This window comes from Symphalangus syndactylus, chromosome 4 (assembly GCF_028878055.3).
Source record: "Symphalangus syndactylus isolate Jambi chromosome 4, NHGRI_mSymSyn1-v2.1_pri, whole genome shotgun sequence".
Taxonomy (NCBI): Eukaryota; Metazoa; Chordata; class Mammalia; order Primates; family Hylobatidae; genus Symphalangus; species Symphalangus syndactylus.
This window is the reverse complement of record NC_072426.2, coordinates 97,305,235-97,330,761: the sequence shown is the minus strand read 5'-3', so window position 1 is coordinate 97,330,761 and position 25,527 is coordinate 97,305,235. Positions and strand designations below refer to the sequence as shown.

General features: G+C 40.6%; 1 protein-coding gene across 1 annotated transcript in view; it reads left to right on the top strand.

Moving 5' to 3' along the window:
• Positions 1-25,527, top strand: part of LRMDA (leucine rich melanocyte differentiation associated) — a 1,130,865-nt gene that overhangs the window by 855,396 nt on the left and 249,942 nt on the right. The gene's annotated exons all lie outside the window — the stretch shown is intronic.

Below are 25,527 nucleotides of genomic sequence, written 5' to 3'. Positions count from 1 at the left end.
GTAATCTACATATGGTGCTAAAACGTAAAAATAAGATTGGAAGCAGCAAGATCAGTGATAGCCTTACACGAGTGGTGCACATGTTGTTGGAGGTCAGAAGGAAAGGGAGATAGAGTTCTTCCCACTGGGAAAGCATGAAGGAGCATGAATGAGACAAGTGCTTGAGGGACAGATCAGATTTCAAGTAAGGGGAAGAGGAAGTTCTGGAAATTTCAGTGATCTGTACTGAAGGAGGCCTCTAAAATACCCAGGTGTGAGTTCAAGTCCAGGCTGGGTGGCCAGTGATTGAATAATTATAATAATAACATAATAATAACATCGATTGAATGCTTACTATATACCACAAGGAGTGCTACATAGGTATTATCTCATTAATCCTCATAACAACCCCAGAATTATTGTGCTCTCCATTTGGGGAACAGGAAACTGAGGTTCAGAGAGGTTAAGTAATTTGATCATGTTCACCCAGGTGTTTGTTTGAGCTGGTTCAACCAATACCCTGGTGTATTTCACCCCACAGCCTGTGTTCTTTGCCACTGTGTTTCACTGCTTTTCTTTTTCTTTTTAAATAGAGAGGAGGTCTCAGTCTATTGCCCAGGCTGATCTTGAACTCCTTGGTTCAAGTGATCTGTCAGCCTCAGCCTCCCAAACAGTTGGGACTACAGGCATGCACCACCACCATGCCTTTCTTGTTTTACTGCTGTTAGACAGAGAATATGAATGTAATTCGGGAGGCAATTCCACTGTTCTGCATCCTGGTCACATCTTCAAGAGCTCAGGTCATTTCTTTTTCCACCAAAGTACCTAAAGTTTGGGATGTTATTTTTGGTCTTTGTGATAGGCTGAATAACAATTATCCGAATATGTCCACGTCCTAATTCTTAGAAACTGTTATTACCTTATATGGCAAAAGGGACTTTGCAGGTGTGATTAAAAATCTTAAATTGTGGAGGTTATTCTGCATTATCCAGGTGGGCCTGAGATAAGCACAATGGTTCCGAAGAGGACTCAGGGAAGTCAAAGTCAGGGGAGAAGGAGATGTGATGAAGGAAGCAGAGATTGGAGCAATGCACTTTTGAAAATGGAGCCAGGGGATGCAAGACAGGGAACACAGGCAGCCACTAGGAGCTGGAAAAGGCAAGGAAACGTGCTCTCCCCTCACCTTGATTTTGCATCTATAGGGCCCGTCTCAGACTTCTGACCTCCAGAACTCTAAAACAATGAACTTGTGTTGTTTGAAGCTACTAAGTTCACGTAAACTTGTTACAGCAGCATTGGGAAACTGATACTGTCTTGCAGATTCCAACCAGCTTGACAGAGAGTTTAACCCTAATTTTGAAATCTTGGGTTTTTTTGTATTATTTGTTTAAGATAGAGACTGATATGGTTTGACTGTGTCCCACCCAAATCTCATCTTGAATTGTGGCTCCCATAATCCCCAGGTGTTGTGGTAGGGACCCAGAGGGAGGTAATTGAATCTTGAGGGTGGATTTTTCCCATATTGTTCTCATGATAGTGAATAACTCTCATGAGATCTGCTGGTTTTATAAAGGGCAGTTCCCCTGCACATGCTTTCTTGCCTGCCACCATGTAAGACATGCCTTTGTTCCTCCTTCACCTTCCACCATGATTGTGAGGCCTCTCCATCCATGTGGAAATGTGAGTCCATCAAACCTCTTTTTCTTTATAAATTACCCAGTCTCAAGTATGTCTTTGTTAGCAGTATGAGAATAGATGACACAGGGATACTTTTTGATTTCCATGTTTCCCCAGTCTCCCCTCTTTTGTAGCCATAAGGGAAGTGATCATGTCTGTTTCATTCACTCATGAATCTCTGATGCCTAGTATGGTATATGGTATGCAGTAGGCACTCATTAAATATTTGTTAAATGAGTAAATAAGATTACTTCATCCTATTTCCAGGATATAGTTGGCCAATCTGTCTGGAATTCAGTTTTTCCCACAACTCAACCAGCTAATGTCATAGCTTGCTCTTTATGAAGTCACAAAGGGGGTAGTCAGGCACTCCACTTATAGTTGTCTGCAAACTTAGATATCTCAGTGGAGGGAGAGGGGCAGTAAGGCCTTAGGAAAGCCAAGGCTGGCTGAAGAATCTCTAATGAGTCAATGTGAGTGGCTAATTGTGCTAAATATTAAAAAACATAGATGTGACCCTTTATCCTGATAGCAGGAAGGTAGGAGGGTTTAATAAAGAGCATATGGTCTCTGAGACCTTCACGTGTTTTCATGCCTGTGTTGGCTTTTGGCTTTTATGTGATAGGTAGGTAGGGACTGTTTTCTACCTATTTATTCCAGGTTTTATGCCCCTGAGGGTCTTTTAGCTGGAGACTTATAGGCACAGTCCACTCCACTGAGTACAGATGTTAAAGTTGCCAGTGAAGCTCTTCATAAGGGAGTGAGCCAGGCCAGTATCTTTGGCCTGGATTCTAGAGACCTGGTTTGAAAATCCTGGGAAAGCTGAGAGCTTCGTTTCTCCCTCTAGGGTACTAGTGTATTAGCCTCCCAATAAAAGTTAATTGAATTTAATTTTATGTTTTAAGTGTGATGCATTTTAAAGTTCTCCCCAGTGCTAGAGTCCCTCTTGAAAAGGCAGTAAATTCATATTATTAAACTACCAAATGTAATTCAGCTCAAATAAGCATATTCGGCAATCTTTATTCTGGATATGTGGGACTGACCTTGCGTTGAGGCTAAATCATTTCATCCCAGACAAAGTCTGTTTGGAGTTAATTGGGGAAGCAGTGTGGGTGTACAGCAGGTCACTCTGGGCTTTTTATTCTCTTTCTGGCCCTCATTCAAAGAGTCACTGTAGCATACATTTTCTGATGCCGGTTCATCCATTATTTTATAAATATCAATATTTGACATAGTATGGAAGGTGAAAAAGACAATGAAGATCTTCCCACTGGAGATTCTTCATTAGATGCCCTACTTTACCATATTTTAAAATGGGCAGTTTGTCACTGATGCATTAAAGGACTGTGCGGAGTGGAGAAAGCACATTGGGTTGGAAATCAGATGACCTGGATTCTAAACCCTGCCTGTCCATTAACTAACCTGATGACCCCAGACTTTTCTAGTCTTGGGGCCTTCATTGTTCCACATTTTTAAAGTGAGAGGGTTGTGAAAGAACAGTGGTTTTCAAACTGCATTTCAAGAGGTACGAATATTTTGTCACTGTATCTTAGCAGCTCTGCCGAGTGACCAGAGAGGGGATGGGGTGAGCAGTAGTTAAGGATGAGAACAGCTGATGGGCTTCAGGCTCTCAGACTCCCACCCCTTTGTGCAGAGTAGCTCACTTCAATAGCAGAAATCAACCCACCATGGCCTAGGAGAGCTTCAAAGTTTCTGCCAAACATTTTAGGTGTCTAAGATATTTGGGGAAATTTCTCCCTAAAGTTTGTCAAGGCAGATGTTGGATCAAGCACAATGAATTGAGTCATCCATTCTTTTGGGAGTAGAAATAACTTAAAGGATTCGTTTATTCAGATTTGCTGGTTTGTACAGCGTTTTAATGTTTTTCCAAATTTGTTTCTCCAAATCCTAGCTTTGCTGGCCCATAATGCCATAGCAGCTCTGCGCTTCTTGACATGGGGGATCTATAGTGGTAAAAGCAGGTTGGCATCCTCTTCTCAAATGTCTAGCACTCTCTTTACTATTATTTTATGCACCTCAAACTTTATTATTATGCCCTCTATTATTAATGGCAGAGACGATGATATAATTATTTATGCTGGAACTCGTGCTTTTGAATTTATTGGATGGAGATCTTCTGAAACTAGAAGATATAACACATACTAAATGTCCCCTCTTATCCCTAAAGAGATTTCTTTTATCTGAAACCTCCTGTTTAACTTATCTCTACATTTTGGTAGTGAATCTGGTTGTGGCTTCTTCTTTATTTGCCATCTGCCTGCCCCACTCTCAGCATACAGGTGGCTGTGGACTATCTTTATTCTTGTAATCTTAGTTTTGTTTCTATCTAAACATCCCATTTGTCAAGGGCCAGACCAGATTTCATCCTTATAGGCATTCCTGCCCAGCCACTCTAGATTCCACAAAGATCCTGTTCTGAATTCCTTCAGAACCTAGTTGGGACCAAAAATGCTCCTACTGTATAACATGGTGTCTTGTACTGTTCATTATTGGTTTATTTTTCTTAATCTAACTTGACTCTAAGCAATTTGAGGACAGAGATCCTGCAATTCTTTGGTATCTTCTGTAGTGGTAGATATTTAACATAATAACAAAAGTATTTATTATAATAAAATAATATTTATGCCAGCCTGCTCCTGTTAGGAAAGGCAATGCGTTCTTAGTGGGTGGAAATAAGGTGTGTTTTGTTTGGTCCACTTTTTAACATTGTATTCATAAACACTCTCTGGCAACACCATCATTAATTCATTTCCAAGAGGAAAAAAAGTTCTTGCTAAAAATAAAATTCTGCTCCATAAACTCCGTAAAAAGACCAGCAAACAAACAAGTCTCCTCTGGAGGAACCACAGCCACACCAGGCCCTTCAGATCTAATATGAACCTTAATTCCATTTGAATATCTTTGTTGTGCTGCGCTACATGGTTTGGGATTCGTTTTGCATTAGAGAAATGACAAAGACCCAGAAAACAAGCACTAAATCAGGACTGGTTTCAAAGAGCTCAGCCTCTTGGTTTAATTTCCAGTTCATTTATTTGAGTACTGTCAAAAACCAAAATTTCAACATATTTAGGTTAAAGATATAATGGCCTTTTATTAGTAATTCATGAATTAGGCAGCATCTTAATCTAAAAATAGAAGTGCTTTGTTGGAAATGGAAAAAAGTCAGTGTTTGAAAAATAACAGATGCTGATGAGGTTGTGGAGGAAAGGGAACACTTATACACTGATTGTAAATTAGTTCAGCCATTGTTGAAAGCAGTTTGGCAATTTCTGAAAAAACTTAAAACGGAGGAACCATTTGACCCAACAATCCCATTACTGGGTATATACCTAAAGGAATATAAATCATTCTACTGTAAAAGACACATGCACATGTGTGTTCATCTCAGCACATTTCATAATAGCAAAGATATGGAATGGAACCTAAATGCCCATCAACAGTAGACTGGATAAAGAAAATGTGGCACATGCACACTATGGAATACTATGCAGCCACAGGCATGGGCAAAGATTTCATGATGAAGACGCCAAAAGCAATTGAAACAGAAGCAAAAATTGACAAATGGGATCTAATTAAACTAAAGAGCTTCTTCACAGCAAAAGAAACTATCATCAGAGTGACTCCATTTTGGTTTGGTCTGTTCTGTTGGGGCCTAGTGCGGGAGCTCAGTCTAAAAGCATGGCTTCCCATAAATTTTATTTAACAGTAGAATTCTTCAGTACTACTACAATTCTTTTTAAATGCTATGACCAGATTTGCACCTCGAACCCCAAACCCCTCAATGTTAGTTACTACAGTATAAGGAGAAACCGTGGTTTCCGTAGGAGAAAGGAAGAGATTCTTGGAAAATTGCTTGGGATGTATAAAGCCAGAACCAATCAGTCAATCAGAAAACATGATGGAGGGCCAGCCCCTTGCAAATCAAATGAAGCCTTGCTCTCTGCCGTGATAATAGCTGCAAGAACAGTTTCCTCCAATAAAGAAGTAGTTATGGAAACAAACAAACATAAAAGATATTTAATATGTTCATTCCACAAGGGTTTATTCAAGAATTTAATGAATGAATAATTTATTAATGGTTTGCCCAAACCAAGGGCAAGGACATATTACAGTGGAAGGTGGAGGTGGGATGTTGGATTTGCATAAGATTAGAGACATTGACGGTATCTTTCTCTAGGAAGGGCAAACTTAGCCTGTGTGGTGCTGAAGCAGATATTTCTAGAGCCTTCCTCAATGAGGGGGAAATTTGGAGAAAAGAAACAAAAAGTGGACTTGGACTTTACTAAATTTTTTCCCATTCCCAAGCTTTTAATATGTACAGACAGAAAAATAGACAGTCTCTTTTTGACACCCTAAGTTGTACCTGCCAAATCATCAGAGTGGCAGAATTGGCCTCGGAGAATGTGAGGTCGCCTTCTTTTATGACTATTTCCAATGTTATTTTTTTCAACATCTCCTCCTTAGTGTTTGTAATGCAGAAAACACTTAAAGTGCTCCACAGACATGGAGCATTTCCCTTACCCTACGCAGTATTACAGGAAGTAGTTTATAAGGAGTTCAATATTAGGAAGCATTATCTAATAAAATGCATTGTCTCATCTCCCTATTACAGGTGATAGTTGGATAGATTCTGGTTAACTATAGTCTGGCATTTTCAGGAATACATTTATGTGTACGGTGAGGCATGGGGCTTGGTGTCTTCCAATTCCATACATGTAGCAAAAACCTGGTGGCTGTTTCTCAAATGTTGCCTCGTAACTGACCAGGCAAAATGGATGAGTAATTGTCCTGATGAATTGCCCTTTAATTACCCTCTTTGAAACCAATCCTTTTCGAGCATCTGATGGTGCCAGGTTATTGACTTCATGTCTTTAGGTTTGGACACTTTTTGGGCAGGATTATTCCGAAGAACCAGGATCATCTAGAGGGAAACAGAGGAAGTTTCACTGTTGATTCTGAGAGAAGAATTTTGAGGCGGAGCATTTACATCAGGTTCTCCAATGCCTGCAGGCTTCTGCATTTCTAATCCCAACAAATTCTTCAAAATTTTTAGGACAAGATTAAATTGTAACCACTATTAACTGTGTGCCTAGGTCCATATTCATGCATACCTATCCCTGCCTACTTTGGCAGAATGAGTTACCAATGTATGTAGCAGAATAAAACAGACTTTTAGGGTATCCTAAATACTCCCAAACTTTATTGTTACAATCTCTTTAATGGGCCTTATCCTTCAGGTGAATCAGCTGGTTTATAGAGTTACGTAAGGTACATTAGCCCTTAAACATATTTCCCAAAATGCTCAACTCTGAAAGGAATTTATTTCCTTGGTAAGACTGAATTGAAAAGCATGGGTCTGCAGCAAGACTGAATTATTTTATATTACTGATTTCTTGTGACCATCTTATAAGTAACTATACAATTTAGGTTTATTTTCTCTTTTTTTTTTTTTTTTTTTTTTTTTGAGACAGAGTCTCACTCTGTTGCCCAGGCTGGCTGGTGTGCAGTGGTACGATCTCAGCTCATTGCAACCTCTGCCTCCTGGGTTCAAGGGATTCTTGTGCCTCAGCCTCCCCAGTAGCTGGGATTACAGGTGCATGCCACCACAGCTGGCTAATTTTATATTTTTAGTAGAGACGGTTTCACCGTGTTGGCCAGGCTGGTCTCGAACTCTTAACCTTAGGTGATCCACCAGCCTCAGCCTTCCAAAGTGCTGGGATTACAGGCCTGAGCCACTGCCCTCGGACTCTGTCCTCTATTCCGATGGTGGTGGTTAGGTGGACATCTCTAGAGAAACCTGTCTTCTTATAAGGAGGTGCTATACCTTCAAGGTGGAGACATACCTTGCTTATTTAGTATATAATGAAGAGATGAGAGACCAGTTGACTCTGAGAAGTAGTATGGGTATGTGTGATGTGAAAAAGAGTCATGAACTACTTTGCTAGTTTCAGATGTAAATTAATGTTGACCTCTAATTAAAATCTTTCAATTTATATATAATAGCTCAAAGAAGAGCAAGTACTATGACACTTTAGATGATGGTTTCAAAATTACGGGTTTTGGGAGCACTTTTCTTTTGTACTTCAGCCTGATCCTCCAAAAAGGAAAAAAGGATTTATTTTTGCTCAAGGAGCGGTCAATGAGTGTTACTGCAAAATGAATCTGAAGTTTTTCTCTGCCTTAGGAAGGATGCAACATTCACAATTTCTACTTGTCTGTCTGCTGTCTTCACCCTCCCTCCTTCCTGTCTTTCACTGTTGGGTCTCAAAATAAATAACACAGGCACTTCATCTTTAACTTCAGATAATCAGAGTCACAGTCATCTGGGATATTGTGATGAACAATGTACATTTCATACACATGATGTCATAATAATTTAAAATGTCATCTCAATCTATTTATGATCTTCTAATGACTGAAATGTTTTACAATTGTGGGGGATATTTTATAACTGAAGTTTTAATGGCTGAATCACTAACACCTGGCTGTCTGGAATGCTTTTCTTTCTCCTAGTTAGGCATTTAAATGCATTTCTGGAAGGCCCAAGGGGTGGGATGTGACATATAAGCTCTTAAAAGGAGGAAAATTAGTTCTTGATACCTTAATGATCAGTCAGGTGAACGTTTGCATACTTAGCATTAATGCTCTTAAGTGGAATAGCTTGATTAAGACCCTTGGTAGGATTTTTTTTTTCTTTAAACATCCTTCTATGTGAGATTACAGAGGGAAATGCTGCTATTATGCCCATCCCTTAAAAAAGATCTTAGATTGCTCATAAGTGTTTTATTTTCTAACTCTATTGTTTTCACTACTTTTTAGTTTTCTATCTTTCGTTTCTAAGACAATCAAGTTACCTCTTTATTGAGAATTTACTATATATTTTCATTTTGCTGGGCTAATATGTATATGCAGATATATATATATACACACACGCACGCGCGTGCGCACACACACACACACACACGCACACAAATTCTTGTCCCTGGATGAGCATACAGTTGCTTAAAGAAGAGCAGACATATACACATGAAAATGTCAGTGAACCATACAAGCCAATGTATAATTAAGCCCATAGCAGGCCCCCGGTGGATGTTTACTAATGATGATAGTGGCACTAAATTATCTGGTGCAGGCCAAGAGAGGTCAGTACAAGGTTGCCCAGAGGCCTGCATTAAACAATCACTGAGATAAAGATGCATTTTAGTTCCTCCTATCTGTACAACATATATTAATATATAGCCTTCCAATGCAACATCCCACTTAATTTCCATAGTAATCCACTGAAGGAATTCGAGGTGTATATCCACAGTTTGGCAGAAGGGAAAATAAAGGCTTAGAGCTATCAGATCACTTGCACAACCAAGCTCACAGAGCTGGGGTGGTGACAGAGCAGAGCCTGGACTCCACATCCTTGGGACCCTAGTCTGCTTTTTTACCCCACCATGTTGCTTCCAGTCACAGGGTTTCTAGCAGAGTCTCTTTAGGCTAAATTGTTGCCTTGAATGGGCAATTTGCTTGAAATGCAGCTGGATGTGCAGCATCTTTGCTCACGTTGTAGCCAGGAATATAATGGCAAATCTCTGTATATTTGTTGCCAATGAAGATTGACTATGCTGATGAAATAATGATAGGCTTTACTTCCATTTTTATCAACTAATGGTGTTCCTGGTGACAAGTCCCCATGATACTACTTTATGACTCTTTATGCACACACTTGTGTCGCTCCTGCATTCTAGGTAGATTGGACTGATGTTACTCACACAGGCCTGCTTTGACTGACACCAGAAAGCCGTGCGACAATTGGCTTGTAGATTGGAGAGTTAATATAGAGAAGTGTCATACTATCCCAGTTGGGCATTAACATGCCATAGACATGGCTAAACAGGGTGGCTCCATCTGTGAACAAAAGGCCACTCTGAAATGTCAGAAACCAAATAACTAGGACTGCTGTGCCTGCAAATTTGCAAAATGGGAAAACAGTGTGTGTATTTAATTATTTGTTTATTTATGATGGAGTCTTGCTCTGTCACCCAGTCTGTAGTGCAGCAGCACAATCTCGGCTCGGTTCACTGCAAGCTCCACCTCCCGCCTCCCAGGTTCATGCAATTCTCTTGCCTCAGCTTCCCGAGTAGCTGGGACTACAGGCATATGCCACCACGCCTGGCTAATTTTTGTGTTTTTAGTACAGTCATTGTTTTGCCATGTTGGCCAAGCTGTTTTCAAACTCCTGGCCTCAAGTGATCTGCCCACCTCGGCCTCCCAAAGTGCTGGAATTACAGGTCTGACCCACCATGCCCAGCCTAGTCTGTGTGCCTTAATCATTGTATATCTTTAGGCAAATACATTATCTCTTTAGCCCCATGTCTGTAAAACGAGAGGGTAATGTTTGCCTTATGATGCTCATGCGTTGATTAGACTACCCAAAATTGTAATTTTGTTGAAACATTTAGAAAAATGTGAAGAGTGATACAAATGATGTCTCATGTTTGCACTGATGTCATTTCAGATTTTTGCTTCTAAGTATCTTCCTAGTGGCATCATACAGTTGATTTGGCCTAGGTTGGTAGCCATAGTTGAGCTTTTACAAAAGACTAAGAGTTTCAATAAACACATAGTTTGGTTCTTTAAGTTCAAGCCTTAGGGAGATAACTATGAGGAGCTAGGGGTCTTTGTAATTAGTCAAATTAATGAGCCAGAGGCCACATGTGGCAGAGTCATCTATGATTTCTGTAAACATTATAAAATTCTCATGTTACCTTATCTCTTATATATAGGATTCCAGTTGGGCTATGAAAAATGGCTCAAACCACCATCTATTCCTCCCATTTATCTCTGAGAAATAACTCAAGACCCTTAAATCTGTTTACTGTCTGGTTTGTTGTAACATTGTAATATTTAGCTTCATGTCACTCAATCATAATTAAACAGTTCACATTCATATTCTCCATTATTGGATTTAGTAGCCATTCTTTAGCCACAGTGTGACACTTGGAGGTTGTTTTGGTTCTTGTTTTCAATAACGCTTTCTTGAACTTCTACAGTAAATACACTTTCCCATTCCACTTGATAGAAGAGGAGTTGACAAGCATGAGTGTTCTGGTATTGGCTGTGCTGATGTTTGCTCATAAATTCTTCCAGCAATCTCTGCGGAAAATACGTTCTAAACTTGGTATTAAGTTTTTGGGCCTATGACCAGAGTGAACTCATTTTGTGTGTGTGTGTTTGTGTTAATCCTTCCAAGAGCAATAGGTTCACTTGGATAGTTCTTAGTTTCTCTTTTTAAATTTCTTGATTAAGCTGAGAGAGTTCACACTGGAAACTCTTTGCTTTGCTGATTGCTCCAGACCTAATACAAGTAGATCTTCAGGGGAAAAGCAACATGGCTCATCTAAGTATTTACCTTCATACTGGTGAAGTCATCTCTAGGTGTCTATCTTTACATTTCCCAAAGAACGTATAAAACACATCTTATTTCCTTTCCTAAGTCTGAGGCCTTATCCATATATTTTAACTTCAGACTTGAATTTGTTCTTGTCTCTGACCTAGTAAACATTTTTATCAATAACATGTAAGGAGCTGGAAAAAGGCCTTTTTTATTAACTTTCAAAGTAAAAAGTTGGAGAGGTCAGAACATTCCACAGGTTTTAGATCATGGTTCCAAGTGGTCCCAGCAAGCTAAAACATTGCCTGACACCTATCAGACAAAATTTAATAGGATTGTAAGTTAGAAGTCCTAGCTTCATATTTTCAAAAATCTATTATTGAAGTATGTGCTTGAAAGGTCTGGCTTGGCAGTGTTTCAAATCAAAGGCATTGGGATATTTTATTTGACTGAGGTTTGATATATACCAGCATAGACTATAGCTTGGGAAGGTATTGCCAACTTGGATGTGATGGAGGCTTTGGGTCACATTGTCTTCTTGGGATTCATACAGTTCATCTAGAGGACTAGGTTCAGGTCAGAGGTTCATGTTTTAAGAAAACCAGAAAAACTAATGGGGATCTTCAGGAGAGGCATGAGGCTGTTGAGTGTTATGGAAATATTTGGCATAGAATAGAGGAGATTAAGATGATACATAGAATCTTCTCTCAAATAGTTGAAACATTATTGTGGGGATGAGGATGTAGCATTTGTAGAGGAGAAACCTAGGACTATGGTTTAATGGTATAAGGAGGGAAGTTTTGGTACAATGTAAAAAGAAAGTTTTATTAAAGGATCTTATTAAACAAAATGATATTCTTCCTTACAAAGATGTGGGTGCTGATTGTACTGGAAGAGCTAAGAGCAGAGCTGGAAGACCATTTTTGTAAGGCATTGTAGAAGAGATGTCTACGTCCGTGTGGGAAGCTGGACAGGTCAACCTTGCAGGATGCAAGGACTCATTTGAATTCAAATTCATTGTTATACTGAGAATTTCAAAGTTTGCCTATACATTTTCAGTCATTTCCTTGTTTGTATTCAGGTTATTATATAGCATTCTCAGTTAGAAATATCACATGGTCACTAAACCTGGATACCAGGCACAGTTTGAGTTTCTAAAAGTTGAATGAGCTTTCATGGACACTGCTGCCGCCACCTCTTTGGGTGTGCCCTCTGCTTTGCTTTCGTGGTAGTGTCACGGGCATGCACTGGCTGATTCTAGCTCTCCTCTGTGGTAACCCTTATAACCAATAAGTGCTACAAGTACTACAGTATCCCTGTTGCCTTTCACTGCCCTCTATATCTTGCTTAAGCTACCTCTGCCCCACCTCGTCTAGCCCTCCTCAGTTCCACTTTCAGATTCTCCCTTGACCCTTCATTTTCTCCTTGCAATGGAAATCCTACCATTTTTTTCCAAGGCACAGCTCAATTCCATTTCCTTCCTAAAGTCACCTCTTTGCTAATCTTCACTCATGCTAATCTTCACTCATCCCTTTCTTTGGGACCCATACATCTTTGGAATTATCCAGCATAGTGCTTAATTGTTTTCACATTTTCATGTCTCTTAATTTTTATCTCCCAATCTCTATAGTATGTAATTTGGGATTAGAGAGTTTGCCTTACTGAGTACTGCATGAACACATTTTATTGATTTACTGATTTGATTACAAATATGATCACCACATAAAACCAACTGGCTGAAAAGAATTGTGCCCTGACTCTGGCCTCATCAGCACGAGGTCAAAACTAACCAATTTAAGTATCTAAAGGATAGGGCATCATGGGAATTATATTAACTATCAAATAAACCTAGTTTGCTTATTATTTAGACATTCTTCTAAACCCTAATAACCCCTTGTCATCTCTGTTGTGAGGGCAAGGTTGCACATTTAGAATAGGTTTCTGGAAGGCTAAGCTGCAGAGCCATAGGCAGATGAGGCTTATTCACGAGGTGGAGAAAAATTCTCTTCCAAGTCCCTGGCTTCCCATTGCAAAGTAAAATGATCTCTGGTTTAGAGCTACTCAAAGGGTTAACTTTGACTCCTTCACCAAACCTAACTATTTAATGTTTTTAATGGCATAATGTGTTAATAGCCATACAGCTGTTGTTTCTCAGCCTCTTCCTTTATTGAGTTAGACACCATTTAGTAGGCTGAGTCCAAATTGTAAACAAATTATTTTTGCATATGGATCAATGGAAATTTAATAAAGTTTATTAAAACCGTATATTGGACCAAGGAGTGCTGTTTTCTCTCATGGATATAAACCAACCTCATTAACCCATAGTAACCGAATTGCAGGGAATAAAATATTTCTGGTCATTTAAAGATTATTTTGGTTCAACAGATGGTGGCTAGCATCAGAGTATAGTTTTTCTTGTTTGTTAATTCATTTGCATGAACATATTTGATGGATACCTAGTGATCCCAACATGCTTGATTTTAGTGCCTAGTGTGCTTTCTGGCACATAGCAGGAAGTTGACAGAGTTGTCACAGAGGGGACTGTGATCTCAGGTGCAAAGAACTGGAGTGAGATGCTGAGAGTCACACAGCTGTTGATGGGCAGAGCCATGGAAGAGCCTGGAGCTCTGAGCTCTCAGTCCAGTGCTCTTATCACTCACACAATGGCCCTCCTTTGATTCACTGCCTGTGAAATGTCTTAAATGATCCACAGATACCTTCTGCCTGTTCTCATGGCAATCCCAGTTTATGTTGCAATAAATGTTATCTTAATCTCAATTGATTGATGAGTTCTTAAAATAACAGCATTACCAAAGTTCCCGCTCACATTGTAAATCACAAATATTCCACTCTTCAGAAAGCATTCAGGGTGGCTAACCACTATTTCAGATATGGCTTGGGCAGCCCCACTCTTGTCAGAGGTATCTGAAGGGGCTTTTACCAGAAGGAGCTAAATGGTTATCAGATAACTTAAGAGTGGGATACAGGGAATTTGTAGTAAAGGCCTAGATTCCACAACACAAATACTGACTGCCCTGTGGATTTGAAGTTAAAGCAGAAGAGAACTAAGCTGGGCCTACTTTTTTGGCCCTGAGTGACAGCAGTTGGCAGAAGCAACTCTTTGGGGTAGTAGAACAAGCTTGGAGTTGTTCATTCCAGCTTGCTTGTGTCAGAGTCACTGTTAAGTAGGAGGTCGTTCTGTTCGACTCTGGTTGGAATCGTTCTGTGTCTCGGGGCCTGCCGTTTCTGTCATTCTTCCTGGAAAGTAGAATCCTAAATACGGGCAGCTGGTTAGGACTGAAACCTTGGTGACTTCTGAAAGTTATAACAAATGGAAGTCATTATCACCATTGCCCCCCTTTACCTTTGTGCTACTTGAGGCAGAAAATGATTTCCCCCTCCCCCGGTTTGTTTTGGAGTCTTTCATCCAGAGAGAAAAGGATTAGCCTATGGCTACAATAGAGCTTTCAGGGCCTTTTGGCATGCTGCAAATGTTTACTTATCCAGGTACAAATAGGTAAAAGCACATAGTTAAAGCTCCCAGCTGCAAGGTCATTTACCTTTTTAAAATTCAGCCGCATGTGCCAACTGAAGTCAAGGGCTTGCTGGTATGAGCCATTAACTGCCTGTTGTACGTAACCTCTCCTTGTCTTACACACAGCTGCGTGCGAGCTGCTGGTGCCATGCAGCCAGCCCACCATGCATGCCTTGCGAGCAACAAAAGCAGTTTAACTTGTGATCGCTGATCATATGATCCACTTACAGGGTGCAGGCTCAGTCAAGTAGAACTGGTAAATCATTAAAAATGCGCCTCGATGCTATGCCTGCTGAGTAAAACATCATGCTAACATCTCTGCCTCCCACCCCCAACCAGTTAGCAGCATGGGGAAGGAGCTGGTATCAGCTGCATATTGGAGAATCCCATGTTGCCTGAGCTGGACGTGATGAGAGATTGTCAGCTGCTTCCAAGCAGCATTGGAGAGGAAGGCAGGAAGACAGAAATAATCTGGAGTGGCTGCCATCCTCTCTCCTTGTCCTTTACTTACTCATTAACTGAGCCTGTGCAAAGGGCCTTCTGTGTCAGGCCTGGTACTAGTGCCTAAATTACAAAGGTAGGAGAGGAAATGAATTCTGACTTAGAGACTCTCAAAGTCTGTCAAGAACTCAGTCACCACCAAGTACTTTCGCATAGGCACCCATGACGTGCCGTGCAACCCTAAGAGGCCTGGGGTAGCCAAAGAGATGATGCTTAAGCTGAACCTTGAAGAGTGAATAGAATTTCATCAGGGACGCATCTGGTTAAAGGAACAACGTGGGCTATGCCTTAAAAATTTACTTTCTAGAATTCTTTCTTCCATGAAGCATACCATTCTACTCAGTTTCTTAGAGGTTTTAACAAATTGTTTTGTGACTGTATGATGGAAGGTCCAATGGATTCTTTCTTCTCTCCATCATGTGGGTCTAATTGTTTCTGGCATCATGTTACTCAGCTATATAAACCCTTCTGGGATGGGACTGTATCTCTTCAGTATTCTTGATTTTCCTTACAGCTCCAAAAACCTGGGGAGTGGGTATTGTTCGTTGGCCACCCTTCTTCTATTTTCTTGATTAGAAATATTTTCTTTGACTTATTTTCCTTACAAAATAAGAAATTATTAAATTAGAAATTAGTTGCTTTCACTTTTAACTAAGGCAATGAGACAGAACATACCAGATAGATGTTCCTCCTGCATATACGTCAGGAACATCTGCTGTTAGAGAAGAGCCGTGTGTGTGTGTGTGTGTGTGTGTGTGTGTGCGTGCAATGTGTTTTAAGTATATTGTGTGTGTCCATATGTTCTGGGATATTCAGGTTTCTCAGGAGTCCTGCAGTTTGCATGGCTGATACAACCTTTAAAAATGACTTGGACTTCCAGAGGCTCTGGAGAGTAGGTTTAATAAAATGTTCATTCTTTTAGATGTGAGACTATGCCATTTTAGTTTATCTAGATACACCACTGTCTTTCAGTTAATCATAGCCCTTAAATACCTTCTATTGCCTCTCAAAAGGTTTTACCTGGACCCAGAAGTTCATACAGAAGCTAAACTTTGGGAAGAGGCCAGATGTGGAATCCGTGCTCCCTTCCCTTTTTATACTTGCTCTGCTCTGCTTGTACAATGAATGCTCAGTTACAATGTCTTTGAACCATCCCCCTTCCTTTTTTTTTTTTTTTTTTTTTTTTTTAATGGGACTCATTCCTGCAGGGACAGTTGTTTCCTGCAGAATAACTTTCTCATTCCTCTCAGGACCACTGCCTGGGGGCCAAAACTTGCTAATTAGAGGGTTGGAGGAATCTTTGCAATCTGCTGTCTTCATTTTCAACACCAGTAAGAGCTAACCTTTGGCTGGTTGTAGGAATGAATGAGTTTTGTCCTCTAGAAAGATGTCCATCTTCATTGTACAAAGAAATGGAGGCCTGAGACTGAAGCTTTGTAGGATTAAGATTCAGATAAAATCGGACAATTTGCTCAGCTTTCTGCTTTACATCTTTGTAAAGGAAATAATACTCCCTCATACCTCCCCTAACTTCAACCCAATCTCTAAAGAAAGAGAGAAACTCTAAATCTGTTCTAAAGCCAGGGGTAGTCATGGCATAATAGGTATGAAAGATCTATTCTTATCTCTTCCTTGTATAGGGGCAGATATATAGTGGCAGAATTGAGAATAAACCAAACAATTGAGTGTTTTCAGTAGAAACTGATATATGACTAAACATGTACCTATGAACATATTTGATTTGTGGTATTTAAAGAGTTGTAAATATTTGTCATTAAAAATAGACTGTGAGATCTGTAGTCATCAAAGGTGGGATTGCCATTTGTGGAGGTAGAACTTTGTTTTATTTGAAATCAAGAAAAGTTGTGCAGCTACATTTGGGACACTCTGGGTTGTTGGCACAAAATTTAAACTCAGGCTATCAGGAAATTCTTCAGTGGGAAGGCATTTCACAAAGTCAAGATATTATCCATTGGTCATGTAGGAAAGCAGGCAAGAAAGCTGTGTTCTATCCTGGGCAAGCCATCAATGCCTGGCGAAGGCCCTTTACTTCCGTCTCTGTGTTCTCATCTGTCTAATAGAGAAGTTAATACCTTTCCAACATACTTCACATGTGAAAATCAGACAGTGTAACAGGTTCTCTGTCTTTCTCTCCTGGAACAGATGAAATCTCTTCCATCATTCAGACCCTAGGCTGTTTTGTTTGGACTCTCTTCTGTGGGCATTTGTCTCAATCCGTTTTTCTATGGTAGTTATTGACTTATCTTACTCCCTCCTACTACAATGTAAGTTACCTTAATTTGCAACAATTTACTCCTCTCAACATGGTGCAAAGAGCACAGCACTTGCATCAGGAAGCCCCAGGAATACAGAATCAGAAAGGAATTCTGTGCTGGAATCCAGGCACTTGGTTTCCCCAAGAATACCATTGTAGGATTGTTCTATCTGCCCCACCAACTTGTTTTTGGGAGTTAAACAGGAGGGCTTATGGGGACATGCCAAGTACATAGTACATGCTTAGTAACCATTAGGCTCCTTCCCTTAGTTCTTTGCTCATAGTGGCAACTTAATATATGCTTTTGGACCAAATCAAATTTTAACAATGAGGAGGAAATCCATGCTATTTGTTTTTTTTCCTTCTGGTTAAGATGTTCAGGAGAGAAATGGCCCTGCGATCAGTTATATTAAAAATTTAAAAAATTACCATTTCAATTGTTGATACAAAGTATTTTTGAGGTTTGCAGAAGACGCGATGCACATTTTATTAAGTTTCCATTATCCTTGTCAGTGAAATTAGAGCATTTTTCTAATCAGTATCTTCAGCAATTACAAACAACAAGGAAATAACTCATGCTGTTATGTGAAGCAGCTTATAAATTTTTACATACATGTGAGAGGAATCACTTGGAATCCAAAGCTGCCAAGAGGAATAATTAGGAAGCACAGAACAGATCTTGGTAATGTGACAGCAGCTTCTAAAACATCCCACAGGACGAAGAAGCGCAAGCTGGCTTGACCTATATCTTTAATAATACAGATCATTGCCCTTGGATTGAGGCTAAAGGGTAGGACCAAGTGCTTGCTTCATCATGTTTTAGGAAAAATTGCCAAAGTATATTTATGAATTCACCACACAATGGCCTCTTGCTTTGATTATGAACTGACGGATCTCTCTAAGTAGCAACTCAGCATGCAAAATTTAAAACAAAAAACCTGCTACAGAGCATAATTTCTTATATTCTGTCATGCTTGGCAAAAAGTATTATGTAAGACCCAAGTAGACAAATGGCTGTTAACAGTAGAAATAACCTTTTGTTTAATTAGAAAATAGGAGCTATATGGGACAATAAAAATGGTTACTGATGCCCTCCGTCACTGTTTAATAAATACGATCGTGCTAGAGATAATGGGAAGTGTTATTTATTTGTGCAATATCACAGACTTGGTAATTGTTCATGTTATTGAGCATTTTCCTGTGTGGAGATCACAGTAGTTTTAGAATTTGTTCCTTTGATCCAAGAAAAGAAAATAGCAAATTGTTTGCTTAAAATGATCATGGCCTCCCTAGGCTGGAGTAAAGTATCTGCATATTTTTAGCCCCTCAGTTTTGAGGACAGAATCTCTGTGGCGTTGTCTGATGCATATTGAGAACTGGTGGGTTATTTTGAACTGGCTTTGTTTTTTTTTTTTCCAGAGTGCCCTCAGGTGCTCATGGAACATACTTCTCAGCAATGCCATTTCATGTTCAGTTCAGATTTTCCAGCACAACTAAATTTAGTAGCCTTGCTGGAGGGAGGAAGTGGAGCAGAGCTACCTACCTGAGGATGTGTTCATGGGAAGAGAAAAATCTCGCTGTTGCTCCATCTTGAGAACCAGCATATGGGATGAAGATCAGACTGAATTTCACAGCATGTGTTTCACTATCTTCCCCGGGGGGTGGTGGGGAGAAAAGGCTGAAGGTGTTGGCCATGTTTCAGGGTCACTTCCATTTTGTGTTTACTGTGAACACTTTAGTTGTGAGACTGTGCCATGTATTTGGGGTCATCTGGCTAGATTTATTTCATTGCACATGGCAGTTCACGCTTGGTTTCTTTTTTTTTGGAGAGGGGGTGGGGATTCTGTTTACTTTTGTATTGTGATTGCTGGAGTGGATACTCTTGTTTCTTTTAGAGAAAACGTTTGTGGTTTGTGATATTGGATGATTTATTTTTTATTATGGCAACCTAAGGATTTTTCACTGTTGACTTTGGTGATTGTGAGATATTTCCTCAGACCCTGAACTAACACTTGATTCTTCTCATACAGAGAAATCCACAAAAATGAGATATGGCACAAATTTGTATAGAAGTGTTTTGTGTGACCACTTATTTCTGTGAGTCCTAAGTAGCCCTTTCTAGAAGGTTTCCATGTAATACCTTTATAAAAATATAGACAGTTTGTTAAAAGGAAAACACAACACAACAAAACCCCTTTTCTTCACACAATTCATTTTAAGCTTCAAAATCCCTGAAAATCCCCAATCTCCTTTTGCAGTCTGGTTCCCACTCTAACTTTCCTCATCTCTCCCTGAAAGAAAGAAAAAAGCATTTCTTCCAGGGACTGATAAGTTGTAGGCCGATGCTTAGCAACAGCATTCCTGTGCTTTAAGTAGCTGCAAGCCCCTTGCTGAACTCTTTGATGTGACTGTCAGGGCAGATTTATTTTGTTTTAGCACATTGTCTACTTGTCCAGATGTATCAGGAGATAAAAAGGAGTCATGTTTACACTCCTCCCTTTTTTTTTTTTTTTTTGGAGATGTAATTAAATCGTGTTTTTGATGAGTCTTGGGGAGCTCCAGTTGAAGAAAACAGGAATTGGCTGGAGTAAAGGGAAAAATGAAAACTTGCTGGGCAGAATGAACACCTGACTGGGTCAAAAAATAAAGCATAAGTACCAGCTGGCGTGGTTCTGTGAAGTTGGAGGTTTTGTTCTGAGTCTTTTGTTCCACTTCTGTGGAAGTCCAACCAAGAAGAAGGGAGAGGTGCCCGTCCAGCGCTCACTTCCCGGGCACTATCTGTGAAACCTCTAGCTCTCAGTGATCTCTTTTTTCTTACTGCACACAGGCACGCACATGAGGCCTTAACTCCCTTCTTCCTCCCTCTATCATTTAGTGGGTAGTACGGCTGTGATAGATAGTTGTCAATCTAAGCTAATAAAATTGTTGAACTCCAGTGATCTTGAATAAACAAATCTTCATTGAGCTAGATGAGTTGAATACCCTGGGAATGGGATTGCCATTCTTTTTTTTTTTTTTTTTTTTGGTGATCAGTTTTTTAATGTGCACATTTAGTAACACCATTCTGAGTTCTATTAATGACCTGCAGTGAGCAGTGACAAGCAGGAATCCGACATTCAGTGCTGCTGAGGACCTGCCAGGCAGCGGCTAACATGCTCGCTTTCATCTGCAGCTCCAGAGACACTCTATTTGCATCCTAAATAGGTTACACCACAGCACCCCCTTCTGCCGACTGAGCCGTGTGACAAGAAGGCCTCACTACAACTCAGTTTTCTCCCCTGATGACAGCCCTGAAGGCCCTTTCAGGGCTTTCTCTAACCTTCCCAGCCCTCCCCTTTGGTCCCTGGAGGAGCACAATAGTGGCTAATGGTGTGCGTACATGCACTCCTGGGGGCTTCATTTGGATTATACTTTTAACTACTCATTCATCAGGGGAAAGGGACAAAAACCATCCATTGAAGGAGACAGAAAGATGGGTATAACATAAAGAAAGCTGAGCAAAGCAGGTGCTACCTTAGATCACTCCTGGCTGGGGTCCCTCCTGCCAGACCCCAAATCCCAGACAGACGCCACTGAACGCATCTTAGAAAACTACAGGCTTGGTTTTGTGTTTCCCATTTGTAGCTCAGTCTGAAGTACAGGAAGGAGATTTTCCTTTGTTTATTCTAAACACCTTTTGGATGACTCCATTTGGCAGAAGTGCACCTTAAACTTGTAGTCCTTTCACATACGAGAAATCAACCAGGCTCTGCTAGAAAGGAGTGTCCACATGGGGAATTTTGGAGGGAGGAACTATGCGTGCCACCTGTCCAACACTGAGAAGCCCTGTTTGCAGGGGTTGGGGTATGGGGTAGAGACGTCCCATTAGAGGACAGTGTAGAGGCTGACTTAGCCTGGGAAGATGTGGACTTATTGTTATCCTCCACCCTTGGAGGCCGGGGAATGCTATTTGTTCAATATTTTAAATTCATTTAATTTACCATTTAGTATTTATCAAGAAGATACTATGGGCCAGCCAGGTGGAGTAGGGTGCTGCCCTCAAGGAGCAAAGTGTCTAGTAGGGGAACACCTCAGGCAAAGCATGTTGGGGAGGGAGTGAGGAAGGAAGACTAGGCTGTGCAAAGATCTCCGGCAGGATGGGGCACAGTGCCCTGTGGGAGCAGGAGAAGACCATGCGATGACTCTCAGAGTGAGGAGTGAAGGCAAGAGGCGGGCTAAGAAGGCAGGGGCTGGGGCAGAGGGCCTTCTAGGAAATGGATGATGCTCTTTGCTTACCCCAAGAGCAAGGTGAATCACTACATGTTTTCAAGCAGAGGGGCCCCAGTTTCCTCGTGAATCTTTGTGGAGTCCTTTGAGCTCTGTAACCATCTGGGTTACAGGTCTTCTTTGTGTGTCTCACTACCATGCCTTACCCTTCTGTAAGCTGTCTGTGCACGTGCGCTTGCAGGATAAACCCAGAGCTGGAGAAAGCAGAGGGGTTTCTGTGGCCGTGTTTACCTTTCAAACCTAGGAATCCTGGATGTGGAATAAGAGAAAAGAGGGCTTGTAGCATGTGTGGGCCCTTTCTATCTTATAATTGTTACAAAAGACAGTAGATAGTAGAATGGAGTCAGGAAAAATGTTGGAAAATGGTTTAATGGATGAAAACTCATTTGGAAAGTAACCCCAAAACATCTTTTTTCTTTTTCTTTTCTCCCTCCCTTCCTCTTTCTTTCTTTCATGGTCAAGACATTGGACTGTCCTGAGCAAAACATATACCTAGGATGGAATCTCTCGCCCAGGGTAGGTTCATGCATACTTTGTCAGTGACTGAGTCTCGCTAGACCACAATGTGTTCGAGAGTTGAAGACTAAGATGGGCATGGGGTAGTGTTTCTTTAGGAAATAAACTTAAATTTTGCATTTCCTTTGGCTTCAGGGAGAATAAGCTTGCTTGAATGGTTAGAAATATTGCACAGAACGTCAGACTTAATGATTATGCTACTTGATTAGTCATTTTTCTTGTAGTAATCGTATATTTGGGTCTGGAATCTCTCAAGGAAACAGCTTCACACATATGTATACGTTTAGATGAATGAAACTTTTGATGTTAACAGTTATTGATAGTATAAAGCAAATAAAAAAGGCCTCTTTCAAGAACAGCTCTGTGAATAATTATCAGATAATTTTGAAAAAGGAAAATAAAGGAGAAAAGATTTTTGGGGGTTATTTCTCAAATGACTTTCCATCTATTAAACTATTTTCCACCATTTCCCTTGGCTCCAATCTACTATATTAACTATATTTTATAATAAACACATTAGTATTGTGAAAATTAATATTTAATAATGTAGAGTCCTTATCTAGAAAAGTTAAGTTCTTATCTAGAAAGGTACACAGCTGAGGATTAGTATTAACTTTACAAAGAAAGATTGGGTTTGGAACTCAGAGTTTTTTATATCCTTATCCTCTCCTCTGCAATCAACACATACACATATACTTTTGCATACTGCAGCCCTTTTGGAATTCCAAATGTTAGCATCCAAGCTTCATGGTTCTTCTTCAGATTTTAGCTATCCTGATATAGACACTGAGAGCATGTGGGCTCTAGCCCAGAAGAGTTTTAGCAGCCTAGCAGAGCATTTGTACATATCCCCCTTTGGTTGCTATAGTGGGTGCTGTTGAATTGCTAAGCAGAGAATCCTGCCTACTTTCTTTGGGTCTCTTGGGGGAAATGAAACTCAAGTGTAGCAGCTAGTCCTAAGTCTGTAGGTCTTCAGTTCCACATCATAAGTCACACATGACATGGGACATGGATCTTCAGGGGGTTACCTAAGCTGTCCAGGACACATTGTCCTCATCCTCAACACAATGAACCTGGAGTCTTGGATATATTCAAGGCAAACATCCTTGGCATCTCTTTTAGAAATAGGCCTGAAAGAGAAAAAGAGGGCTGAGTGATAGAGTAATGGGGAAATGCTTTTGGAAAATGAGAGATGCATGTTAGAATTAATTTTCCCATACCTTTGAGGTTTGCATACATCAAAATTAAAACTTTTTAGACTGTTGTTCCCAGAGGACTTCCTCGTGCTACTCTTTTGTACTGGTCACATATTCTCTTGTGGTATTATCTGTTTAACGTGTGGACAAAATGTGTATGATGTCTCATTCCCAGAATTGATACCAGTAGTTGCTTGACACATGCTAATTAGTAATTAAATATACTGTATTACTCCTCACTGAAACAGAACATACCACACTGAGTTTAACTTTCTCCTGTTGACATATATATGTGTGAAGGAGTGGAGGAAGCCTGGGGTGTCATCATTTCAGAGGTCTGTTGCAGCATCTTGTGGTTCAGCTCTTAGTCTAGCTTTTTGTGGTTGTTTCTTTTTCCATGTCATACTGTGACCCCAGCAGCTACCCTTGCCTACCCCTCATGTTGCTCTATTTAGATGCCTGTGGCTGTTTTTAATCTTCTGTGGAATACCAAAGCTTAGAAAAATAAAATTGTATGATAAACCCGCCTGGTGTCAACTAAGATCCTGAAAGGTATAAACTCTGTGATATCTGCAAGAACTCGTGGGGAGGGTTTTCTGGAGGTGGAGGCCTTTTGTTGATGTTGATGTCAGGATTGAGCTACTGTATAACGAGTTCAGTTTGGCCCAAAGATAATGATGAGATGTTTTGAATGTTTGGGAGGCAGCGAGGGGCTCCCGAAGACTTACGTAGGAGGTCGTCTGCTTTCGAAGGGGAATTTGCCCTTTTGGCCTCTTTGGTGTCCACTACACTGTATTCTGGGATAGACCTAACTCTGTGGAACCACCATGTGGCTACCCTTAATCATAGTGGTATGATGGGGCCAGCCGCTCTCTCAGCACTAGGAGTGGCACAGGAGCCAGGCTCAATCAGGTAGAGGGTTCTTTCTCATGGGTGAGGAGATTCTTTCCAGGATAGGCACATAACCCAAAGCAGGCCACGGATTCCCAGATTTTTTCTTTGTAGATGGTGAGGTACAGATGTGGGGGGCTCCTGGGAGGCCACCACGTGGTCAAACCAAGAAACAAAGCTGAGATAGAAATTTCTGATGAGAAGCTTGAACACCTGGATCTAACCATACATGAAACCGTATACCTTGAGCTCATTAAAGCCCCCTGCTCCTCTTTTTAAACTTAAAGCACTTTGAGGTGGATTTCATGACTTATCATCAAAAAGATAATCTTATTTTCCTGAACTGTTCGACAAGGGAGATTCTACAACTTACCCTGGAAATGTAGTAAATGGTCCCCATAGAGTCATTTTGGTCAAGAATTCTTAATTGTGTATGACTTAAATTTCATTTTCTGACAGTCTCTCTGTAATGTAAATAACAAACCAACCCTACTTGCCCTCTCCCCAAATCAAAAAATCCTCAAACCCAGGAACAAAATTCTGATTAGTCTACTCTTTCCAAAGACACCTTCATCTACTTGAACATCAATTTTCAATGGTCCCTTCAACCTTCTCTTTAAATACTGTCTTTATTATGCAACTTTGAAATGATCTACCTGTAGATATGTATGGCAAGTGTCAACACTAGTGAGCCATGAGAATTTGTCATAGCAGCGATCTCACAAGCATATCTTGAAGGTTTTCCTGTGGTTTCATCCTGGCATCTGGTCCTGAAAGATGGAGATGGATAGGGAGACACATGGTGGCTGTTCGCTGGCCCCAGGAAAGGCTGTGCTGGTTTCCCCTCCCGAGACTACTTCCATAGGCTGAGACAGGTAACTGCAGTTACCCAGTGACTGGAGGAGATGGAGAAAATTCCAGCAGAACCAGCCAATCTAAACCCAGGTCTTTCTCTGTGAAGTCACCTTTGCTCCACATCAGAGACCATGGGGCTGCTGCTTTCTCACCAATCTCTCTCCTGCTCTCACCTCTCTCCTCCCAGCCTGGGGATGGGGAAGCCATAGCAAGCACCCATATGGCTCACATTTTCTTCTCCTCAAAACCTCTCCCTATAGTTCTGTCTGAATCTGAAAGTGACTGCTCCAATTAAGACACAGGAAGAAAAGAAATATAATTTCTAAGTCACTTGGCCTGGTGACATATATGTTGGGAGTTAGGAAAGTCAGTGTGCGGCTTCTCTACCATCCCAGGCACTGCAGTCAAACAAATCAATTCAGCCTTCAGAGGG